This window comes from Podarcis liolepis (assembly GCF_965112155.1).
Source record: "Podarcis liolepis genome assembly, chromosome: 16".
Taxonomy (NCBI): domain Eukaryota; kingdom Metazoa; phylum Chordata; class Lepidosauria; order Squamata; family Lacertidae; genus Podarcis; species Podarcis liolepis.
This window is the reverse complement of record NC_139567.1, coordinates 12,959,878-12,972,183: the sequence shown is the minus strand read 5'-3', so window position 1 is coordinate 12,972,183 and position 12,306 is coordinate 12,959,878. Positions and strand designations below refer to the sequence as shown.

General features: G+C 44.1%; 1 protein-coding gene across 4 annotated transcripts in view; it reads left to right on the top strand.

The window, feature by feature from the left end:
• CDON (cell adhesion associated, oncogene regulated) overlaps window positions 1-12,306 on the top strand; it is a 119,006-nt gene that overhangs the window by 51,239 nt on the left and 55,461 nt on the right. For 2 of the 4 annotated variants that reach the window (XR_014520205.1, XM_083480360.1), the window contains exon 1: window positions 8,752-9,029. The exons of 1 other annotated variant lie outside the window; for it this stretch is intronic. The gene's annotated coding sequence lies outside the window, so the exon portion shown is untranslated. Of the gene's footprint in view, window positions 1-8,751; window positions 9,030-9,166; window positions 9,310-12,306 lie in introns of those variants that run through there. One more of the 4 variants, XM_083480363.1, reaches the window with a different exon arrangement.

Sequence of the window (12,306 nt, the reverse complement as noted above, 5' to 3'; positions counted from 1 at the left end):
TTAGTTTTTAATCTAATCGCCTATAAATTTCAGTTTGAGAATAATAATAATACATCTTCTTAAGTGGTGTGGCTGAGTCATTGGTGTCTGAGTAATGGAGTTTTGGATGGTGGGAAGAAAGCCCTCTTAGATCATATCTTTCAACAAGATTTTCTAGTATCCTCCCAGTCTTATTTCAAAATGTTTGTTTAAAGTGTGTGCGGTGCCCATTGTCATGGTAAGACAACATCTTTCCATGGGGCCACATGAAGTCTTTTTTGTCAAGAGCCACAGACGGCACTCTCCTACCTACAGCCTACCTTTGGCAATTTTGGGGTCCACCTCCTCTGCTCCTGTAGTTTCTCCCGGGACAAGGAATTATTGAATAATGGACCTTTTAAAAATTACAGCAAGAGTCACCGCATTAAGAGTCTGGCTACAGTACAAGGAATCTATTCAACTGATGCTCAAACTCATGGCCAAAAGCAGCTGCTCTGCCATGGAGTAAAAGAAACTCGCCATTAGCTGTCATCAAAAACAGCATGTCTCTATCCCAGCTGCTAGCAACATCAGCTTGCCTGTCTCTGCACACAGGTGCAGAAGAAACTAGGCCTTTCTGAGTACCCAGGACTCGGCCTGGAGAACGTCAACCCATCTCCAAAATGTGGCTTGAGGGATTTCTATAGATTCTCAGCACAGGTTTCCCCCCCACAAGTGAATCTTAAACTGAGTGTGGCAAAGGGGACTGAGTATGCTTTGATGAATGAAGTTACCATGCTTAATTTGAGATTTAGGCAGGTTATCAATATATGTTGATTTTGTGATTCAACATTTACTAGTATTTAAACACGCCCATTGGAATGGGTAGTGTTTATTCGAAGAACTGCCAAGTCCCTTAAGATTCTGCCCAGTTATCAAGACCATCATTAGATAGAGGCTCAACTTGCAGGTGGCTGTCTTTTTCCCTCATATACAGGTTATATCAGGCTTCCTCAACCTTGACCCTCCAGATGTTTTTGGCCTACAACTCCCATGATCCCTAGCTAGCAGGACCAGTGGTCAGGGATGATGGGAATTGTAGTGTCAAAACATCTGGAGGGCCGAGGTTGAGGAAGCCTGGGTTATATAATAAACACACTGGGCTACACTGTTATTTATTTTATAGGATAATTTTGGTCCTGCTTCCCAGAAAAAGCCCGGAGAAAAACAAACAGAGCTAATTGAGGCTACCCAAGTACTATACAGTGTGTGCGTTTGCAAGATGCAATGTTTGGCATAGCAGTTTTGCCCAATATAATACCTTCTTATTGAAGAAATAGAAATCTCCTAACAAGTTTTGCTGCAGCCTGGAAAACCATTCACAAACTTGTAAATCCCATTAACTTCAGTGACATAGCGGTTACAAGTGGTTTTCGGGCTCTGCCCTTGTTATTTTCAGTCATTTGGATTTATTGAAGGAGGGGAACTGGGGTGTCAAAGGCAAGTCACTCCACCTAAATAAAAACAAAGCCCCGAAGCAGAGGATCTTTTGTGCTGAAGGATCACAGACAGAAGCTCTGTTGGTTCAGCTTCCTGGCTTCTGGCAACAGGTCAGGCAGAGTTAAGTGATTTAACTTTTTAGAAAGGAGTTAAGTCCTCTTTCAGGGCTTTTTTTTGTTTTTGTTTTTTCTTAGGATTAGAGAAAATGTGGGTGTTTTCCCCCACCACTCCACCCTCCTCCTCCAGGCTTAATTCTGAAAGAATGCAGAAGGATGCATTCAAGGGTGCTGTCCCGAGGCACCCAACTTTAATCACAAGGTAAACCTTTTGTGGAGCTACCCTAATAGAAAAGACAGCCATTCTAGGGTGCTAATTAGCTCCGAGTTAAGCTTCTGACAAATCCAGCTGAAATAAATGTGGGATGGGAAACATATCCAGGAATGCAGGTAGAAGAATGTGAATGGAGGTGAATGAATAGCCTCCGCTGATTATACATCCCCTCCGCAGCACTCCGACAGACAGGTAGCGGGGGAGAAAGGATGTTTAATCTGAGACCATAGAAAATTGCATTGTGGCCTGCCTTTAAGGATCTCTGCCTGGGTTTTAGCTGCTGCTGTCAGCAGGACTGTCCTTTCCTTAGGGAACTGGAGGAGAAGCAGAGAGAGCACCATGCTGGGGTATAGAGTACATCCTGGCAGGGGACTGGATTTGATTCACTCCCTTAGCATCATTATTCTCTACAGAGCAAAGAAATTTTAAAAAGGGGTATCTAAGTGAAGCAGGCAAGTGGAGTATCTAAGTGAAGCAAGCCACATTTAACAGAGGCCATCTAGAGAAAACATGCTAGCCATGTCTTCTATTCCATGCAAATAGCTTTCCTCACTTTTTGATTTGTGGTTATTTTGTCCTTGTCTTGTTTGCAGAGATTTGCTGGATGAATATACATTTGCTTTTCAGCTTTGCAGCAGACTCAGGAAACATTAACTAATTTTGTCTGATGAGTAAGGAAAGATTTCACCATCCTCAAGGGCAGTTCCACTACACACACACACACACACACACACACACACACACACACTTCATTTTAGTCATGCCACAAGTTCATTTGAAAGCTGATGTAATGTGAAATAAGCTCTTAAAACTGCCAGAAACATCACCCAGTTGTTTAAAAACACAGTCTCAAAAAGAGCCCAAAGTTATTTCAGTATGGCATAGCGGACAGAGCATTTAGACTGGAGAGACACATGTTCAAATCTCTGCCCAGCCATGGAGCTCCTCGGGTAGCCCTGGGCCAGTTATTCTCAGCCTAATCTGCTTCGCATGGTTGTTTTGGCTTAAAACATGGGAGAGGGGTACCATTCTAAGCTCTTGGAAGAAGAGTGGGATAAAATATTTGAAAAGCTCATTTGGAATCTATCTTACACATCAAGGAAAGATATTTAAACCATAGGCTACATACAAAAAAGGTGTTGCCTCCTATTTCTCTGATAGCCAGCTCAGGCATCCATAAACCTTCTGGGGACTGGGCTGGGATAAAGGAAGCACATCAGCCACAGGTGGGTTTGAACCACAGCTCTTCCAAGAAATGAGGTGTAGGGCTGACTCTTGAACTGTTCCATGTCCTTGAAAACCATGGGGTTTCCTGAGTCCTAGCAGCTTAATGTGCTCTTTACCTGGCTCTCCCTGTTGCGATGATACTAATACTAATACTAATACTAATACTAATAATACTAATACTAATACAGTGGTACCTCAGGTTACATACACTTCAGGTTACAGACTCCGCTAACCCAGAAATAGTGCTTCAGGTTAAGAACTTTGCTTCAGGATGAGAACAGAAATTGTGCTCCGGCGGCACGGCAGCAGCAGGAGGCCCCATTAGCTAAAGTGGTGCTTCAGCTTAAGAACAGTTTCAGGTTAAGCACAGACCTCTGGAACGAATTAAGTACTTAACCCGAGGTACCACTGTACTAATTTATTATTTATACCCTACCCATCTAGCTGGGTTTCCCCAGCCACTCTGGGCAGCTTCCAACAAAGTATTAAAATACAGTACTCTGTTAAACATTAAAAGCTTCCCTAAAGAGGACTGCCTTCAAATGTCTTCTAAAAGTCTGGAAGTTGTTCTTCTCTTTGACATCTGGTGGGAGGGCATTCCACGGGGCGGGTGCCACTTCCAAGAAGGCCCTCTGCCTGGTTCCCTGTAACTTGGCTTCTCACAGTGAGGGAACCACCAGAAGGCCCTCAGCGCTAGACCTCAGATTTCTCCTTGCCCTCTGCTGTCTGTGTATGATAACCTTCTCTTCCTACCAACAGGCTCTGGCCTGATCTACAGATGCAGCAGAATCAGTGGTGGTAGAGACCAGCACTTCAAGCTGCAGCTTGAGATGCGGGGAGATCACATATGGGAATACTCTGTTTATGAACTCCCTGCAAATAGACAACCAGTACAAAGGGCAAAATGGCCAAGTTGTTGTTGTTTAGTCGTTTAGTCGTGTCCGACTCTTCGTGTCCCCATGGACCAGAGCACGCCAGGCACTCCTGTCTTCCACTGCCTCCCACAGTTTGGTCAAACTCATGCTGGTAGCTTCGAGAACACTATCCAACCATCTTATCCTCTGTCGTCCCCTTCTCCTTGTGCCCTCCATCTTTCCCAACATCAGGGTCTTTTCCAGGGAGTCTTCTCTTCTCATGAGGTGGCCAAAGTATTGGAGCCTCAGCTTCATGATCTGTCCTTCCAGTGAGCACTCAGGACTGATTTCCTTCAGAATGGATAGGTTTGATCTTCTTGCAGTCCATGGGACTCTCAAGAGTCTCCTCCAGCACCATAATTCAAAAGCATCAATTCTTCGGCAATCAGCCTTCTTTATGGTCCAGCTCTCACTTCCTTACATCACTACAGGGAAAACCATAGCTTTAACTATACAGACCTTTGTGTGCTTCTTTATTTATTTACAGGGAGTCTGTTTTTATTCATTTGGTGGTGGTGGGCGTATTCAAAAGTGGTATCCCACACCAGGCATTGTGGAATCATAGAACTGTAGAGTTGGAAGGGAACCCAATGGACATCTAGTCCAACCCCCTGCAATGCAGGGATCTCAACTAAAGCACCCATGACAAATGACCACCCAGCCTCTGCTTAAAAACCTCCGATGGAAGAATCCACCACGTCCCAAAGAAGTCCATTCTTGTCCAACAGCTCTTCCTGTCAAAAAGTTATTCCTGGTGTTTAATCTCCTTTCTTGGAACTTGAAGCCATTGCTTTGAGTCCTACCCTCCAGAGCAGGAGAAAACAAGCTTGCTCTGTCTTCCAAGTCACAGCCCTCGAGATAGCTATCATATCTCATTTCAGTCTCCTCTTTTCCAGGCTAAACATTCCAAACTCCATCAACCATTCAGAGTTTCAGACCCTTGATCATCTTGGTTGCCCCACTCTGCACATCTTCTAGCTCGTCAATATCTTTCTTAAATTGTGGTATCCAGAACTGGACACAGCATTCCAGGTGCGGTCTGACCAAGGAAGAATAGAGTGGCACTATTGCTTCCCCTGATCTGTGTAAGAATTTAGGCTGCAGTCCTAACCCCCTTACCTAGGAGCAAGCCCCACTGACTTCAGCAGGACTTATTTCTCAGTAGACCTGGTTGGTTGAATCTACTTACATGCCACTCTTCCACAATGGGCTGCACCCAAAGTGGCTTACAGCAAGCATCCAAAAATCAAAATACAAATATACAAAATATAGAGCATGTCAGTAAATTTCAAAAAATGGTAATTTAACAAACACAGAATAAATTCAGTATTACCAGAACACACACGCCACAATATAGGTTTAAGTACTGTAAATACAAAGCAAAACAAGAGGCAACTGACAATAAAGTTCCTAGTTTTCCTGTACTGCAAGCAGCTTGGCTTACAGCTCATAGGGGAGATGTCCTCTCACCAGGCTAGATGACACATACAGCTGGCTCCCAAATCCTTACTCCAGAGGAGTCTGGCAGCAGCAAAAAGCAGAAGTTGGGCAGGGCAATTATGGTCAGTCCCTTCCCTAGCATCCTAGTGCATATCTTATTGGTTAGGAGTTCACTGTTGGTATAAAGTTTATCCATGAATTCTTATGGAAGCAACAACCTTTTATTTTCACTCATTGAAAGAAATGTTTCCGCTAATAGTATTACAATTTATAAGCACTTACCTGGATGACAGCCAGCCATTTCCTGAGATCCCCTTTTCCATTATATTTATTTTAAAACTTGGTGGAGGTGGGGTTTTGAAAATGCTTTTCTTAATTTAAACCCTTTGTTTTTGCTTCACTATTCATGTCAATATATATGGCCTGCAACAAAGAATCTTGTTTTGTCTAGCGACGTTGATCCTTCCAAAAATGCTTATTTTTAGAACGCCTAAAAGTCAGCCAAACATGCAGCAGCCACAATCTGTCTTCTTTTAGACAGGAAAAAAAACAAGCTTCTATTGGGTTTTTGTTTGTTTGTTTCGTTGTCAACTCCACAATGTTCAAGTGGATTATAACCACAGTCAGATGACGTATAATATCACTAGGGTGGGTGGGTGCCCTAATTTACAATGGGCAGTCCTCTATTGGGCTGACACTCCTCTATTGGAAGCATCTAAGTCTTGTTTAAAGAGAAAGAACCCCAAGAATGGTGAGCAGGTGCCATGAAGTTTGAGATCAACAGTGAACACCTGCACAGAAGAAAAAGCAGACACCTGGCCATAGTTGTTCCCACTACTGTGAGATGTATTTTAGTTAAATGATAGCAATTCTTCCTAATTTTACATCATTACATATAAATTGGGGGTGCGGGTGGCGCTGTGGGTTAAACCACAGAGCCTAGGACTTGCTGATCAGAAGGTCAGCGGTCTGAATCCCTGCGACGGGGTGAGCTCCTGTTGCTCGGCCCCTGCTCCTTCCAATCTAGCAGTTCGAAAGCACGTCAAAGTGCAAGTAGATAAATAGGTACCACTGCGGCAGGAAGGTAAACGGTGTTTCTGGGTGCTGCTCTGGTTCGCCAGAAGCAGCTTAGTCATGCTGGCCACATGGCCCGGAAGCTGTACGCTGGCTCCCTCAGCCAATAAAGCAAGATGTGAGCCGCAACCCCAGAGTCGGCCACGACTGGACCTAATGTTCAGGGGTCCCTTTACCTTTACTTTTTACATATAAATTAGATACGTAAGTTCTTTGCAAATCTGTGTCCTCTTTTGAGGTGATACATTTCCACTCTTTTTGGGTGCTATATAAATGAGCACCCCAGCTGGAGCTAGCTGAATTGCCCATGGTGTATTGTCATTGAAGAAATATTTTATTACTGTTCTTCCCTATGTCTCTATATGTTAAAGGAGAGAGATAGTCGGAGAGGCTAAACAAACTTATTAGGGAACAAGCCCCATTGGACACAATGGTCTTAATTCCAAATAAACATGTATCGGAGACAGAAGGCATGTTCAGGGCTGTATGTTTGCATGAGTGACCAAAGGTAAACTTGATCAGAACATGAGTTATTGCAGGAGCTACTCAAATGCTACAGCTATTAGAAAGTAAGATCATCACTCCTGGGATGGTAATACGTACAGGATAGGGGTGCATGCATTCTTGAGCAAAGATAAGATACTGCGTTGAATTTCATGAATGCACATTTCAATTTTTTCCTTTCATTATGAATGGGTAAGTGTGGCAAAGAAAGGAATAACAATAGCAAATGAAACCAGGAGACTGTACTCTGTGTATCAAGTGTAGAATTTTATTTATGGCATTAGAATTACACTGGCTTTGTGCCAGTGCAAAAAAATCAACCCCGTGGCACTCCTTTCAAGGTTTTCAGCTTCCCCAAGGAGAGAAGTTCTAGTTAGCAAATGAGTAGCTTTATTTATTTATGACACATGGCCATTTTTAATTTCAGAATTTGTTATGCATATCATCACTGTGGCCTCTGGGGACATCAGGCATAAAACGGAACCTCTGATATATAGCATTCCGTGCTGCTGCTGCTGGTAAATATATTAACTCAGCCTTGCAGAAGACTTTCAGATAATTTACTAGCTCACCTGTCTACAGCTACAGGCCATCAAGCAGACCCAGCAGCAAGTTGCCCTTTGTTTATTTTTGTTTAATTGCTACCTTTATATCTCTCCTTTCTTCCATGATGCATAATTCCCAGACAGACTCTTCCGGGGCAGGAGCAGAGGGCTCTGAGTGACTGACCCAAGGATATTCAGTGAGCTTCATGGCTGTGTGGGAGTATTTGAACCCTAGTCTCCCAGGCCCTAGTTTGGCACTCTAACCACTGCAGCGCACTGCCTCTCACATATGTGAGCCCTGTGGTGCTCTGGTCACTTTAAACTGCTATCATATGCCTCTATGCAGTGCTTTTTTCCTTAAAAAATGTTTAGGAGTACTCTCATTTTGACTCAAGAAAATCTCCATTTTATAGTTCAAATCGGGAAAAATAAATACAGTAAATTGACAAAAGTGCAAAAATTCACAAAATGTTTAGGGGTATGCGTACCCCTGCGTCCCCCCAGAAAAAAGCACTGGCTCTATGAATAAATAACACACGTATTTTTTTTAAAAAAAATGGGTTTTATAAAGGAGCAACACTGCAACCCCACACCTGCTTACCTAGGAGCATGTCCTACTAAACTAAATGGGGTTTATTTCTGACACTAGAATCGTAGCGTTCATCTCAGTAAAGTGCGCAGCGATAAAGCCCACAGCAAACCATACACGAACTTCGCACGTTGCTGGATCTCATTGAGAAAACTGGAGGTCAAACAGAGTTACACATGCCCGCAGCCCCGCCTCCTTTTCTGGACGGCAACGCCCATGTTCGTACGGGGGGGCGGAGAGAAACACCTTCGCTGTTCATTCCTCGGACTTCCAAGCGGCGGCGCCCCCCCTTCGAAAGCCAGCCGTTTCCTACACAAAGTTCCTCACATCTCCGCTTAAGCAACGGACGCGGCTCGGCCAGGATTGAGATTTCGCTCTTTTACGCACGCACCCCCCACCTTCCATTTGTTTACGCCATTGGTACATTCCAAGAGTGTTGCGGCGGCGGGAGGAGGGAGGAGCGCGGGAAGGCAAAGGAAACCGCCGTTTGGCTGAGCGAGCGCGGTGGGCGGCGCTTGAGGCGCGAGCCCAGCCGTTTCGACTCCTGAGGAGGAGGAGGAAGGCGGAGCCTCGAGCGCGCGCCTCCCCCCTCCCTCTCCGTCTGTGAGAGGCTGCGCTCGGGCGCGAGCGGGCCATGGGGCGGGGCTTAACGCACCCACCCAACTACCCTCGCGAGCGGAGCCGAGCGCGCGCCTGGCGCGCGCGGGCGCGTTCCCTCCCTCCCTCAGTTCAGTCAATCAGTCCGTCAGTGCTTGAGAGTCGTGTGTTGTTCGTTGGCGGCGGCGGCGCAGGACGGGACGGTCTGCTCTGGCCGGTTGGTCGGTCGGTGTTGGATGGAGGGTCCCGTCCGCCTCGCCTGCTCTCTCTGGAATGTACTGGGGGGCGGCTGCCGAGTGGGAGCGAGGGCTCTATGGGCGCAGGCAGCGCCGCTGCTGCCGCTGAGGAGAGGTGAGAAGGAGGGGAGCCGCGGGGGTGGGTGGGGGGTGGGGGCGGGTTGGCTACGGTGGGTGTGTTAAAAGCCGGTGAGGGGATGAAGAGAGGCCGAAGAAGTGCCGGGGCTTCGGGCCGAATGCCTTGAGCCCGGCCAGCCCTGGGTGTGCGCGCGTACGTGTGAATGCGCGCTTGGAGATACAGGTCACCTCAGGAGGGCAAAGTGTAGGGCCGGGGGACGCTGCTGCAGCTGCTGAGGGCCCTCAGAGAGGAGGAGGTGGTGCTCTTCAGTTAAATGGTGAGGCTTGGTGTTTACAATCGGTTCGTTTTTACGGCTACGTGTAAAAAGAAAAACCTCGAGTCTTCGCACACTGTACTCTGAACCGGGAAGTGGGGCGCGTTTGTGTGTAAACGAATCGGATCCGAAGCAAGAGCCGGGTGTTAGCTGCAGGCTGAATGTGGCGGGGACACCCCCTCCCCAATGCACAACGCCCACACACCCTGTAAAAAACCCAACAACACGGGTCATCAATGTGCGAAACAAATAAACACGTGCGCACATGTGTGACACCTTTAAAGGCTCGCTGATTTATTGTGCGAGTAAGCTGGTGTGGGCTACGTGCAGCAAGCAGCCCACTCAATCAAGGCAAGAAGCAGTTAGGTTTTGCGCTGAGGCGGGAGCATCAGCAATGTTTCATGGCACCTGGAAGACAGTTTTATCCGGGATGTTAGCTTCACGAAAGCTGCTGCCATAATAAACCTGCTCCTCTAAGTTGTGCCGCATTATTTAAAGACATGAAGCATGATCCAGCCAGCCACATCTAAGTTGGATCACAGTTCATGAAAGTGGGATTCTGTAGCCCATGTAAATTTATGCCACAATAAGTATATTGCTTTTAAATATGTTATAGAAGTGAGGCTTAGGTTTCTATTGTGTTCTGGTGTTTATATTTGGTTTTAATGCATGTTTCACGTTACAAGGAACTTTAGGTCTCTTTTTTGAAAAATGCATCTAATGAATGCAATTCATAATAATAAAGCTTCTTAAAGTGCCCCAAGACTTTCTTCTGTCTATATGTGTTTGCTTTAATAAGCTACCATGTCTACTCCTCTGAAATTTGAGGAAATAAAGTTTGTTTAATCTGAAATAGTTTCTCATGCATCTGCCCAGGAGAAAGTAATTGGTGTGGAAGTACTTTTTTAAATCCTAGAACTGTGAAAAGAAAGAAGCATTATGACTTTAGTCTTTAATTCTGGGTGTCATTTTTGATATTACGGTATCCATCCTCTAAGGCTGGCACTTGAAAAATCTGTTTGTTGTTGAGTGCAGCCAAGCTTTCCCCCTATATACAAAGGGATGAGCACCTCTTACTCAGCTGTACTTTTCTGCAGAGTGCATATGCAAACTAACACTGGGGTTCTGGAATAACCAATGCCTCCTGGTTCCATTTATAAATGTGAAAGTTTTTTTTGGGGGGGGGTGGAGGCAGATGACTCTGTTTAACAATTTCTTAACTTTCATTTTTACCTGACAATGGATGAAATATTTTGATTGGTATGAATATACCCTCTTGCACTTGATTACTTTACTTTAAAATAAGTTAGCCTAGTACAAGACATCACTTTTTATGTCTTCTGCCCCCATATCCTGGACTTCCTTTAATGTCAAAAAATGCTTCTGCCTACTTTTTGTTACCTGACTTTGCAGTCAGGGATAACCTTACCTGATTGTGTTCCTGTCATTTATGATGGAGTTTCAAAAGCTCTAGTGTCTACATGTGGAAGGAAGAATACCTGTGATTACCTGTGTGAACTGGAAGGTATTCTGTTCCTTCTGGTTAAGGCATGGAAGCTGTATATCCATGACCAAATCCCATAGAAGCAGATAATTGGATCCTAAGCAGCTGCCATGTCTGCAGTCTTCTGATGCTGTCTTGATCAGAAACTTGCTTTTGATAGAGCCAAAAGCAGTTCCTGGCACTTCAATGGGAAATGTGATTGAGAAGCTTGGTTGTCAACTTCAAACTGTTTTAAGTTCTGGCACATCTCTTTATGAACATGAAACTGTAAGCTGCATCTTGTTTTTCTTAAAAAGTATTTATAGCAGCTACATGTTGGGAGTTCTTCTCATTTGGGTTGAGATGAAACATCACATTTTGTCTGGAAGTTTAAATTAACTGTTGTTAACTGCTGCTCAACTAGAAAGCATTCTTACCAGGAGCAGCCTGCATTGCCGCTATCTGTTATGCACATGTTAAAATTGCATAGTGTCCAAATGAGTTGTGTGGAAGAAAGATATTATAAAATAGGAAAAGTTTGTTTCTCTGTACTGTACCTAATTTCAGAGGAACAGTTTGCTTACTTAATCAGGAACATAATTCGCTGTGACTTGTGGGTTTACATAAGAGAATTCTTAGCATTAAGTTCTTTCAGCATCTTAATTAACCAAACTCGCAGGAGATTGATGCCTCAATCTGCTGTTCCTGGAGGCTATCTCTATTGATTTCTAAGCAGAGTATTTATGATTCTCTGTCAAAACACTTGTGTTTGTGTCAAAAGGAGATCAGCTGTGATTTTAACCCTGTATCACTCTTAACAGAGGTTTGGCTGGTTTTAAAACTTTGTATTCAAATATTATTTTTCCTGTGAAAAGAACTCTACAGTGTCATTTAGTTTTCTCAAAAAGGACACAGTAAAGAGTTGGATCATGTTGCTTTAGTTTGTAGGTTTCATAATCCTTGCCCAGTCTAGCAGGTGGTTTGACTTTCAAGTGAATTAAATTGATTGTTTAGACAGCCAGGTCAGCAAAACAGTACAGAATGAGTTTTCTATGTACCACAGCAAAGACTGTTGTACTCCTTTTACTGTCAAAGTGAGAGAGGACTTGGTACTGAACTCAATTTAGGAGGCCTATAATCTGATGTTTTTCCATGATGGATAAAAAACACGCAGACCTATTTTGATGTATTTTTACATTTTTTGCCGGGCAAGTGTTTCTTTTTAGTTATAGCATGTACATAAACTAGGGGTTGAATCTAGTTCATTATGACCTATTATCTGACAGTTTCCTTTCACAAGTAATAATGGTTGTAGTCTGTCTGCAGCGCATTTTAAACAGGATTTAAGGCAATATTATTTTAAATGTTAATGTTATCTAACTGTGAAATATCCCTTGACTTTTAGCCATAAAAGTTATCTCCCAGGGCCATTTGGCATTCGTTATATCTCATGAATTTCAAAACTCATAGTATTCAGCAACCTCAGTGTCATGTACAAAGAGATTTCATTTTTAAAG